At 32.6% G+C, this 13970-nt stretch overlaps 1 protein-coding gene and 1 long non-coding RNA gene across 18 annotated transcripts in view; both read left to right on the forward strand.

Annotated features, from left to right (window-relative positions):
- LOC149776646 (RNA-binding motif, single-stranded-interacting protein 2-like) overlaps window positions 1-13970 on the forward strand; it is a 437315-nt gene that overhangs the window by 400073 nt on the left and 23272 nt on the right. The gene's annotated exons all lie outside the window — the stretch shown is intronic.
- LOC149776650 (uncharacterized) lies at window positions 2938-7856 on the forward strand. Its single transcript, XR_016416085.1, has 2 exons — window positions 2938-7323; window positions 7585-7856. It is a non-coding gene; the product is annotated as an uncharacterized LOC149776650 (long non-coding RNA).

Below are 13970 nucleotides of genomic sequence, written 5' to 3' on the forward strand. Positions count from 1 at the left end.
GCAAAAGTAGGGTACAGTGATCAGTGTTTCACACTCCAGTGACTTTATTAAGATTTTACATTGACCTCATTGACCTTTCTCCTATGACTACAATAAATCTCAGTACACAGCTAAGTTTCTCTGACACTATTTTACACCTCTCCCTCAATTTCTTGCAAGTAATGGGGTCCATAAACATCGACTATGGTGTAAGCATGGGCACAAGATGGGAGGGAGACTACAGTCTTGGTTATCTTGGGGGGAGGTGTGCCAGGAAATATTGCTGATGTTTGAGCATTTCAATTTCCATTGTCCAACATAAATTCATTCTATTGGATTTCAATTTCCATTGTCCAACACAAATATCATTCTATTGGATTTCATTATCCATTGTCCAACACAAATATCATTCTATTGGATTTCAATTTCCATTGTCCAACACAAATATCATTCTATTGAATTTCATTATCCACTGTACAGTACAAATATCACTGAATTGGATTTTGGTATTTAATGGATAGGAGTTCTTCAGAAATCAGTTAAAGTCAGATAATTGATGATGGGGTTTAGAAATTAAGAAAGTTGACATGCAGTACTAACAGAGTGATGCATGAACAAAGTTGGAGTTTGCTCACTTTCAATATTAGCACGGGTATATTTGAGTACATGCAGACCAAAGCATAACATGTTGAACTGTGCTCATAAATGAGATGAACTTGTCATTATGGCTAAATTCTGAAGATAATGACTGTGCTTGTCAACATAATGATTGTAAATGTCAACATAATGACTGATCAACAACATATATATATATATATCAATATATCAATGCAGTTTTGAAGATATATTTTTTCATTTTTCTTGCCAACTTTTATAAGAAAATGGGATTCAAAGATCTAGTATTCTAAACAGGTTAACAGGGGAGTGGTGTAAAGCACAGTCATGTGAATATTCATCTTGGAAGTTGCTACTCACCATTGAGGAAAAGTAGATTGCAGTGACCTACTTTTCTTGTTCTGCTTTGTATGGTCCTTTTAGATTATGTCATTGCTGAGCAAGCGAGACATACCATTCTGTAGAATTCTTATTGTCTGGAATCAAAGACATACCATTCTGTAGAATCCTTATTGACTGGAATCAAAGACATACCATTCTGTAGAATTCTTATTGACTGGAATCAAAGACATACCATTCTGTAGAATTCTTATTGACTGGAATCAAGTTTACAATCATAAAGTTTGATTTGGTAAATGTTCTGTTATTACAAACTGTGAATTACCATTATCTATGTGGCAATTATAATAGTATTACCATGAATTACCATTATCTCTGAGGTAATTAAACTGTTACTGTGAATTACCATTATCTATGTGGTAATTATACTAGTATTACTGTAAATTAACATTATCTATGTGGTAATTAAACTGTTATTACTATGAATTACCACTATCTATGGCTTGATTCACACAGCAAATGTATGTCATAAACATTTTATAAATTCATAGGGATTTATAACACCAAAAGTTTTTAAGAGTTCGGTTGAAAGTATCTTAAGTAAAGCCATTTTATCCACTTAGTGATGTAGCAAAAGTCAGGTTGTATTACTATTGCTTAAGATTATCACCTTAGTATTACAACTCAGTCTTACCACTCAGTATTACAACAAAGTCTTACCACTCAGTATTACAACAAAGTCTTACCACTCAGTATTACAACAAAGTCTTACCACTCAGTATTACAACAAAGTCTTACCACTCAGTATTACAACAAAGTCTTACCACTCAGTATTACAACAAAGTCTTACTACTCAGTATTACTACTCAGTATTACATCTCATTATTACAACCCATTATTACAACTCAGTATTTCTACTTAGTATTACAACTCAGTCTTACCACTCAGTATTACAACAAAGTCTTACCACTCAGTATTACTACTCAGTATTACATCTCATTATTACAACCCATTATTACAACTCAGTATTTCTACTTAGTATTACAACTCAGTCTTACCACTCAGTATTACAACAAAGTCTTACCACTCAGTATTACTACTCAGTATTACATCTCATTATTACAACCCATTATTACAACTCAGTATTTCTACTTAGTATTACAACTCAGTCTTACCACTCAGTATTACAACAAAGTCTTACCACTCAGTATTACTACTCAGTATTACATCTCATTATTACAACCCATTATTACAACTCAGTATTTCTACTTAGTATTACAACTCGTATTACATCTCATTATAACCGATTGTTACAACTCAGTATTTCAACTCAGTATTACAACTTGTATTACAACCCATTATTACAACCCATTATTACAACTCAGTATTTCAACTCAGTATTACAACTCTTATTACATTTCATTATTACAACTCAGTATTTATTTATTTATTTATTTATTGAACACCATTGTGTATAACGTGTATTTTTAGTGAATAGATTTGCTATTATACTAATTTCAATATGATAAAGAAATCAAAATGTACATGTCTATTTAATATATAAAAAGCAGATATATGTCTGTGTAATACATAGAAATCAGATGTACGTGTCGGTTTAATATTGCATAAAGGAAGCAACAGCTTTAAGTCACCATAGGAAACTTGTTGTCTAACAAATTAGTTTGATGTAAACTTTGTTATATATAATTTGTATTGTGGAGTATAAAATATTTTACAAATGTCAGACCTTAGTAATTAGTTGTGTTGTTTTCAATGATGTTTTGATCTAATAAATGAAGCTCAGTTTTCCCCATCTTAGGTTACTTTTATAAAGGTGAAGGTTTTTCTACAAATAAGTTTTTTTCTTTCTTTGAGGTAAACCATTGATCTGTTACTTGTAAATATCTTTAAGGCTTTTGGTGTTCAGTGCAGATTGCTGTTGGTTTTTATGTGTTTATAGTAGTGAAATGCATGGATCTAATTGTTAAATGTAGGCTTGAATAAGCTAGTTATTTTGTTGGTATTTAAGGAAAGATTGGGTATGGTCATCTGCCATGAAGGATGATTTATTATTAATATAATTTTATTACCTCTACTGGTCATTGACCAGAAGAATTTTTTAGATGGTCTTTCATCCCTTGTTCATCCATCCATTAGAAGTTTCTTATCACTACTTGTCCTCCTAAACTGCTTGGAGGATTCTCTTGAAACTACACACATTCATCTCATGGTTTAGTTGGTCCTAAATGTAAATGGTGCCACATAGACGTCAGAATATAGCAAGTACAACAGCCATCTTGAATAATTTTTGTATCACTATTCCTCCTGAATTAAATCAACATGGGGTTTTCACCAGAAGATTTATGATGTCTTGTTGCTTGTAAATAAAAATGGAACCCTTTACACATCCAATATGGCTGCCACCAGTACGATCTTGAGAACCTTGTTTTTCCTAATCCTCCTGAATGAATGGTCATATCAACATGTTTTGTTTTTACTGAACAACTTATGCTATCTGGTTGGTCATATCAACATGGGTTTTTTACTGAACAACTTATTATATGTGGTTGGTGATATCAACATAGGGGTTTTACTGAACAATTTATGATATCTGGTTGGTCATATCAATGTGGGGTTTTTACTGAACAACTTATGATATTTGGTTGGTCATATCAACATGGGGGTTTTACTAAACAACTTATTATATCTGGTTGGTCATATCAACATGGTTTTTTTACTGAACAACTTATGATATCTGGTTGGTCATATCAACATGGGGGTTTTACTGAACAACTTACGATATCTGGTTGGTCATATCAACATGGGGGTTTTACTGAACAGTTTATTATATCTGGTTGGTCATGTCAGCTTGGATTTTTACTGAAAACTTTTTATGATGGTCCTATACAAAAATGGTGCTGTTCAGACATCCAAAACAAATCAAACACCCAACCAGGACTTGTGGCTGAAAATTTATTGAGGTCAAATGAATTTTCCAATCAGTCGCTAAATTATTGCTGATTCAGCATTGACCAGGGCTTATCTTTAATGAAAAATTATGCTCTGTCATTAATATTTTTGACTTAGTTCATTATAAGATCTTGATTTCTACTGGAAGATTGGTTTTCATTTGCTTTGATCAAGCTCATACAAATGTTTTGCTCACATTTTTGAACACTAATAATCGCTTATCAGAGGGAGAGCAGACTGGTCTCAGTTTGCCATTATAGTTGCAAGAATTGGTGTCTGAATAGTTACATGAAATATTACAATTAAAACCAACCTTTCAGATGATCAAATTTAGCTCATTAACATATTTGCTTGTATATTTCTGTAGTACCTACTTAAGTAAGAGTTTTATTTTGGGCATTTTAAACACTTGTCTGACTGGTTAAGTGGAATTTTTAAACATTTTAAACATTTTTTTGACTGGTGGAGTGGAATTGTAAAGGTTTTTCAACCCCTGAACTCAAATGTAGACAAAAGATATTATTGCTTATATTATCAAAACAATCAAAATTTTCCAATTCACTAATGGACTGAAATAATGCTACAACATTCTTTTTTGACAGTATGAAACGAAATAAGTGGAACTTTGGCATCTTTTGAATTATTCAGCACAATTTAGGATTGCTCTTGAAAGTTACCATATCTTTTGCTGTCCAATGTGGTCGTGCTTAGATGTCATCTGGATCATTTATGAAAGCCTTAAAGGGGAAGATCATTTTTAAATTATGTTTCCATAATATATTCTCAGCTGTTTTCTTCACTCATGAAAATTGTTTTGATTCTTTATTTACATAAATCATATATCACTATAATATACAAAAAAAGATTCGATGATGTGGGGTGGGAGGGGGTCATTTTAAACAAAGGTATATAATATTTTTTATGAATAAAGTGCACCTGATTGTGAAAGGCATAGACGAAGTGTTACTGTTTGATAATTCATTAAAATATCAGGATTTTCTGCATTGTTCTTCCCATGAGCTACGTAGACCTTGACCTTCTAGTATGCTATGAGGTGGGTTGTCTGTGTCATTTAGGTTTAGTTCAGATAAATTGATGATATCATTTATTGGTATGAAAATCTTGTATATTTGAATCAATTCTGATTTATTAACATAGTATTCTTTAACAGGACATATTGGAATTAACCTAAAGGTATCTGTATGTTTTTTTATGTGTTTGTAATAACTGTATATGGCAATATGTACTTGTGTATCAATATGTACAAGTGGTTTGCAGAATTCGTGGAAGATTTTTTTTTTCTTGATAGATACTTTCCCACTATTGTTGTGACAGAAATATACCCAACAGTTATAACATTTTATTTTGGTATTATTATCTCTGCTTTCCTGAAACTTTCCAAAATCCCAATATAATCCTTGTCTGTGCCCAGATATAGTATATACTCTTTGTATTATAGGAGCTTGAAATTTGTATGTAAATTATATATATGCAGTCCTAGCCAAAAGCTTAGGTTTGTTGTGAAATATATACAGTATATAATAATATACCCCAACTGTACTTAGACTCAGGTTGACCTTAGTTTTGTACTGTAGTAAATACTCTGTTAAAATCATTTCTGTTTGACACATAGGAATATAAAACAGCAGGCTCTGCACCCTCCTTTCCACCAAAAGAAATAAAAAAATTAATGTAGGAATATATGACTGAGTTTTTCACCCTCCTTTCCACCAAAAGAAATAAAATAAATACATGTAGGAATACATAACAGTGAGTTTTGCATTCTCCTCTCTACCAAAAGTAAAAAATTTAAAAAATAAACCTTTGCATATGACACTAGTCAAATTATTGGCTTTGAATTAATTTTGGAAAATTTTGGAATGTCAGGTTACTATATATTAATTATTGTTCTAATCAACTAAATATCTGCAGATATTTTATTTTGGTATTTTCTCTTTTCTAAATTGGTATTTCAATGTTAGAAATTTAAAAATGATGCAAGACAGACAAGAGCAAACTAATTACAACACCTTTTAAACTCCCCTCGCTAGTCTAAACGCAAAGCGCCAACCAGTTGTCCATCAATATTTATATGCTCCAAGTTTTCATGCACCGTCAATCTATAACAATCATATATTTTCTCATACTTGTCCCATTTGGACATGTACATTTTTATTTTTCAAGACTTGGAAATTATTTGAACATAAAAAATAAAAAACAACTTATGAACATTTACAATTAATATGGGTGCATGAAAGCTAAAATTATGAATGCAAAGCTAAGGTCTATCTTCCGTCGTCTAGTCAGGACTGAAGTATTGGCATTTAATTTTTTATAATAGCAGCTTTCTTACCCTCATTTGATGTTTTATACTATGTAACTTTTAAATTCTACAGCATGATTTATTAAAGGAATTTTTGATTTTGTGATATTGTATACTTTCAAAGTGTAGTCAAGATTCAGTGAAACCACATTTTCAAATACATAACATGTTTCATACCCACTGGATTTTGGTTTTCTTGCATTTACAAACTTAAAAGCACATTCTTTGTATCATTCATTAGGTGTAGATTCTAAGCAGGAAAGCAACTTTTCTTGTAAGTTTTTAAATGGAAAACCATAATAGTTGAAATGTTAAAAGTGCTTCAACACTCACTTTATGCCCCAGCCATATCTGTCATCACCTTGTTTACATTTTGTATCCATTTATGTCCCACATTTTGTATCCGTTTATGCCCCACATTCTGTATCCATTTGGATGATTTCGCTTGGATGACTTCATAGATTAAATCAAAAGTAAAGTTGGTATGAGGCCTTATATTCTGATATCATAAGTCTAGTTTCTGTTATTTTGACAACATTTGATTGAATTATGAACAGCTGGATCATAATTGTTGTGTATGACCTTCGCTTGTTTTGTATGACCTCAGCTTGTTGCATATGACATCGGCTTGTTGCGTATACCTTAGCATAAAAAACTTTATAAGCAACTACATATTGCACAAACCATTTTTCACATTCACATTAGCAGGAGCAATTTTTAGACACATTTATAGTTTTAGAGAAAGAAAACAAAATTCCTGTTTTCGGTTGTGTTTTGGCATAGGCATTAACATCGAGCAACATAAGTTGATATTCACTTTTATTGCAAACTATTCAGGTCAGCCTTTTTATAAGCAAGTTGATATTCACTTTTATTACAAATTATTCAGGTCACCTTTTTTGTAAGCAAGTTGATATTCACTTTTATTACAAACTATTCAGGTTACCTTTTTTATAAGCAAGTTGATATTCACTTTTATTACAAACTATTCAGGTCAGCCTTTTTATAAGCAAGTTGATATTCACTTTTATTACAAACTATTCAGGTCAGCCTTTTTATAAGCAAGTTGATATTCACTTTTATTACAAACTATTCAGGTCAGCCTTTTTAATAGCAAGTTGATATTCACTTTTATTACAAACTATTCAGGTCAGCCTTTTTAATAGCAAGTTGATATTCACTTTTATTACAAACTATTCAGGTCACCATTTTTATAAGCAAGTTGATATTCACTTTTATTACAAACTATTCAGGTCACCATTTTTATAAGCAAGTTGATATTCACTTTTATTACAAACTATTCAGGTCAGCCTTTTTTAATAGCAAGTTGATATTCACTTTTATTACAAACTATTCAGGTCAGCCTTTTTATTCCACTTCTTATTGAACCTCAGGATATTTATATTTCTGTTTGATATTTCAAGTTATATTTAAATTTGTCGAATTTTTCCAGTAACTGGTATTTATAATGTCAGAATTTGTTTTATACTTGTAAAGAATTAACATGCTGGTTGTTGTAACAAGAATAATTTATGTTAAAACTTTCAACCTCACAATTGTCGTGTTTTAGTTCTTTTTACAATTTTTTTGAACGTATTTTACCTAATAAATGGAAATATTTGACCACAGATTATTGCATGTTTTTTAGTCTTCATGTTAAAAGAGTTTTATCCTCCTGCCAATGGTGCGAGACGTAACATCGGTTATGTATCAGACTTCCATTAAAAGATTTTACTAGCTAGGTGGAGCTTTTGTTTCATGTCAGGATGCTAGAAATTTCTGAAACATTGGGAAAGAATGTGTTTGTAAATATAAGACACATTCTTTTTCATGAAATGAATAATAACTAGTGATTTTCACATTCATACGAGATATATATTTTGTCACAATTGACCAAGATGGTATATGATGTATTGTCTTAAACTGTATTCACCAAGGACAGTATATGCCCTATGCCGCATTTACTGAATGCAATATACCCTATGCTGCATTCAGTGAGGACAGTATGCCTTACAGTACATTCACCAAGGACAGTGTCTTACAGTGCATTTACTGTGGACAGTGTGTTCACAGAGGACATAAGCTCTGTATTGCATTAAATGAGGACAGTATGCCTTGTGCCTTGCAGTGCATTCACTGGATTAGTATGCCTTACAGAGCATCTCATAGGACAATATACCTTTTAGTTCATTCACTGAGGACAGCAATCCCTATGCTGCATTCAATGACAACAGTATAATATACACCAAATTCACTGAGGACAATATGCATTACAGTGCATGTACTGTGTTACAGAGGACAGTATGCCTTACAGTACATTCACCCAAGGACAATATGATGTACACTGTATTCACCAAGGACAATATGCCTTACAGTGTGCATGACTGAGGAGGGCTCCAGTGGCCTAAGTGGTTAGAGCATCTGCCTCAGATGTGGGAGGCTGTGGGTTTGAATCCTGGTTGAGTTGTACAAAAGACTTGGAACAATGGTACTAGTAGCTGCCTTGCTTGGCACTCGGCATTAAGAGGTTAGATTGAACTGATTAGCAGTGTGTCAGGATAATGTGACTGGGTGGGACATGATGTCACATGTTTATGGCTTGATGTCCTAGTGCTAGACATTACTATAAACTGCCACACTAAAGACATTGAAGCAATATGACTGTAGTTGTTAAAGCTACATTAAAAACAAAATCACACACAAAGATTCACCAAGGACAATATGCCTTACAGTGCATTAACAGAGGACAGTAAGCCCTATGCTTTATTTAGGGTGGACAGTATGCCTTACACTGCATTCACTGAGGACAATATCTTACACTGCATTCACAGAAGACAATATCCCTATGCTATATTCAGCTGGTAAATGGAACCAGAGTGGCATATGGGAAGTACAGCATCCTTGTTGAAATGATGTATAGCACATACTATCTCCTTCAAATGCTGTATATCACATACCATCTCATTAAAATGCTGTATAGCACATACCATCATTCAAATGCTGTATGTCAGTGTTGAAATGTACATGCTTCTGATGATATAGTAAAACAAAAATTTAAGCATTACTTTTTCATAATGTAGGTCAGAGCATCCTGTACTTAACAAGGACTATGCTAAACTTTTATTTCCAGACATTTTGAATGGTACACTTTTACAATTGTAGGGGATGGGTGGTGGCATATGTGCTATTATTCTAAATAGCATTCAGTGTGAAGATTTCATATCAAAATTTGTTATGAACATTTTCAAATCCGATTCAATGGGGGTAAATTTTTGAAGTTCAATCCGGTACAGCTGTGACACCCTGTTCAAAGAAGGTAAATCAAAGTACAGTGCTGTGCAGTTGAAACACCCTGTTCTGAGGAATGCCTGAGGTGTTTTTACATTATTGTAAAAAAAAAAGAGAAACAGAAAGGAAAGATGGAAGAATTGTTTGCAGGATGCTCAAGAAAAAAGCTGGAAGAAGAATTGACAGACGGTACAGAAAGCACTTTTTAAGTTGCCAGTTTTTTGTGTGTTTTGTGTGTAAAAAAATTTCTTTCTCTGCAATAGTCACAAATCGTCACAGTTCTATAAGAGTTCACAATGCAGGATTGACATATTGGCTCATTCAGAACAATCTTAAGCAACCTATGCTTAAAAACACTTTCAGGCTGGACCGATAACTAAACCAGAGTAAAAACACACACAGGCTGGACTGATAACTGAACCAGAGTAAAAACACCCACAGGCTGGACCGATAACTAAACCAGAGTAAAATCACCCACAGGCTGGACTGATAAGTAAACAAGAGTAAAAACACACAAAGGCCAGACTGACAAGTAAATTAGAGTACAAGCTCTCACAGGTCAGACTGTTAAGTAAACAAAGTAAAAACACCCACAGGTCAGACTGACAAGTAAACTAGAGTAAAATCACTCACAGGCCAGACTATTAAGTAAACTAGAATAAAAACACCCACAGGCCAGACTGATGAGTAAATTGAAAACACCCACAGGCCATACTAATGAGTAAAGTAGACTAAACACACCCACAGGCCAGACTAATGAGTAAAGTAGAATAGAAACACCCACAGACCAGTCTAATGAGTAGAGTAAAAACACCCACAGGCCAGACTGATAAGTAAAATAGAATTAAAGCTATCACAGGCCAGACTGTAAAGTATAATATAATAAAAACAAAGTGGAGAAATTGGCCATATGTACAAAATAAAATAGATTGCAGCAAAGTGGAATGTGCAAAATACAATAGATTACAACAAAATATGAGACTTAATTTTTGCTGGCCCTGACTAAGCATTAATGATAAACAAATTTGATAGGTTATATTAAATATTATCCAATCACAGAAGGTTTGATTCTTGAATTAATTTAAACTTAGATTTTGTTGAAGTTCAGGCCATTTGTAAAAGCTATATTATTGCAGGTAAGTATTGAATATAGATGCCAATACTTACATCATAATCGTGTGCTGATTAGTCAGTGATTGATCATTAACACTCATCTTTACTTAATTCTGGCAAATATTTGATAAGGATATCTTTGTCTACCACCTACATTTTTGACAAAGACTGGTCTTGTGGTAATATCAAGTCAGAAATGCTGTTTGCAGATGATGAACAGGGATCCAGTCTTGATTGTTCATTACAGACTTGACAGATCACTTGTTGAACTCAAACTTTTGTCACAAGCATGAAATAAATCTGTTAAATTGGATTTACAAATTTGACACAAAATAACTTGTGTCGAAATATACTATATGTCAACAAAGAAATGTATTTCTGCATTTTAATAAAAAGTTAGCAAAATTATTTACAAAACTTCAGAATTTCAGGATCATTTTTGGAAATGAAATATGTTTTTAGAAAGAAACTATTTTTGGATAAAACAAAGACAAATATACAGAGGAAGCTGTGGTAGATCATTTGTTTGAGTGACTAGTAAATGAAATGGTCACACACTTGATACCTGCCCAGGCCAGCATGGGTTGGTTGCCTCCGTGTGTCCTTGGGAAGGCACCTAAATGTTTTACTGGCATGTTATATCCATTAAAGTGATGAAAGTGTAGTTCTACCAATGAACCAATAAATATGCACAATATACAACTTTTTAATAATTTATTGCAATTGGTTTACTTGGTAATTCAGTGTGATGTGTTCTTGTGTTGCAAAATGATTTTAACAAATAAAATTCAATTTGGCAGAAAGAACATATGATCACGATTCAGTCCAGTGTTTCCTAAATTTCTTTAATTGGGTTACAATTTGATGTAAAACCTTTCTCTTTACATCATTATGTATTTTTATTGTTGCCTTCAGTTTATTACTTTCTAGAAGAATTCAGATGGTATTTTAGTTGTTCCTGCCAATTTGAAAGTAATGTTGATTGTTAGAGTATGACATTTTTACAATGGTAAATTTTTTTTACAGTAGAATGTTATTATAATTTCTGTTTTAAATTGTGAAATAATACTTGTACTGATTTGCATGTTTAATTAGCAATTAACATTGGTGATTTTATTTGATGACTATTGTTTCTGGAAGTCAACATGTGTGTTTGGTTTTTACTGGTAGTAATGTTCGATGTATCATAGAATGACTAAATCAACATCGTTAACCAATTAAAGAGATAACTTTATTTATACTTATTCTCAGTAGGTATCCACACCACTGTTTTATCCAGTAGATATCCATACCTCTCTTGTACCCATAATATCATTACCACTGTTGTACCCAGTAGATATTCACACCAGCTGTATCCAGTAGATTTCCATACCACTGTTTTAGCCAGTAGATATCCATACCACTGGTTTACCCAGTGGATATCCGTACCACTGTTTTACCAATTAGATATCCATACCACTGTTGTACCTGGTAGATATCAATACCACTGGTTTACCCAGTAGATATTAGTACCAGTGTTGTACCCAGTAGGTATCCATACCACTATTGTCCCCAGCAGTTATCCATACCACTATTGTCCCAAGTAGATATCCATATCACTGTTTTACCCAGTAGGTATCCATACCACTGTTGTACCTGGTAGATATCAATACTGCTGGTTTACCCAGTAGATATCAATACCACTGTTGTATCCAGTAGATATCCATACCTTGGTTGTATCCAGTAGATATCCATACCATGGTTATATCCAGTAGATATCAATACCACTGGTTCACCCAGTAAAGACCGCTTTTGATTAACTTTGCATTCACTCAATAAAATCTTCGATTTTCAATGAAAATATTTATGCTAATAATTTTTTGGTTGACATCTATACCCTGTAAAGTTTAAACTCTGATACCATTTAATTCATGCAACATTTTGGGTCATTAAGAATGAAGACCAATATTCAATGATGACCTTCTCAAAACACACCTTCTTTACATATCTGAGATAATAATTTAGGAATTACTTTTTTTAGGCCATGAAACTTTATTGTACAAAAGATTTTTAAAAAATAGGTTTTGTATAATCATTGCACATGTTGTTTTGAATGGACTAATATGTTTTTTTTTGCTGTTTGTATTTGTTAATAACTTGTTGAAGTATGAGGTGGTTGGTTTTGCAATGTGTGGCGCTTCCAAACTGAAATTTACAATGCATGGACTGTGGCAGGTTTTTGCTAGACCTGACTTTGTTCAAAGTACTTTTCATCTAAAACATGCTCTGAACTTAAGTTAGCAACATTAACATTTTCACACAATTAACACAAATTGTAATTTATGCAAATTACACCTTATTATGGGGAATAAGCACCACGGGGGGTGCCATGCATGACAGTGCTAAAGATTTTTTAAGAAGAAAAATCAGTTATGACATTGATAATCCTGTTTCTATTTTTGTTGCCTTGTCAATATTTTGATTACAAAATGTATATTTGCAAAGATATATATTCTTTTGTTATATTTGATAGAATTTGTAAATATTTCATGCAGTAAGTAATGACTGATTTTTTTGGAGAGATTATAGGCTTTCAGATTGGGTGTGGTTAGTCACGCAGGCATGGCTTACCCCCATTTACCCTGCATTATTTCAAGTAACAATAAAACTAACTACTTATTATATCCATGCCTGCATGGCAAGCCATATCTGGAGACATTAAAAATACCCACTTCTAAACAAATTTTGTAATTAGTTATAGATATCTGTGTTTTCTTTAGAAACCCCAAGAAATTTCAGATAAATGAGTCGACTTCTCTGTGACAACATCATGTCATTCTTGTACATGTTAAGGTGTGATTTGGTGGTCTCTGCAGTTGACATGTGATTTCAGTTTACATTTAGAATAACTTCCCCATGATTATCTGCCCTTATTTCATTTTGAAAGTAAAACCTTTCTGGTAACTTTATGAACTGAATTTTAATTTTATTTCCCAGGCATGTAATCGGTTGTTTAAATCAAAGATATTCATGGGGACAACATTTTGTAATATGGAAGTAAATGCATTTCCGTAAAGTTTCATGGGGTCACAGTAACATCCACTATACACTCTTATTTCTATATTGTAGGGATAACGTTTCATATGGTCTGACTATTTAACATAACACCCAGTGTGTACTACTACATGTATTTTCATATTGGATTTAGTTTTAAGAATATTCTTTATCCACACAAACAACTGGTGTTCAATCCTCTACTACTGTTTTTGACTTTAAGTATATAAATATGAAATAAAAAGCACAAAGGATAGCAATATAAAGTTTGGTAGGCATTTTATACAACTGATGTATTTATTTATTTGAT

The sequence above is a fragment of the Sinohyriopsis cumingii genome, chromosome 18 (genome assembly GCF_028554795.1).
Source record: "Sinohyriopsis cumingii isolate HCF-2022 chromosome 18, ASM2855479v2, whole genome shotgun sequence".
Lineage (NCBI taxonomy): Eukaryota > Metazoa > Mollusca > Bivalvia > Unionida > Unionidae > Sinohyriopsis > Sinohyriopsis cumingii.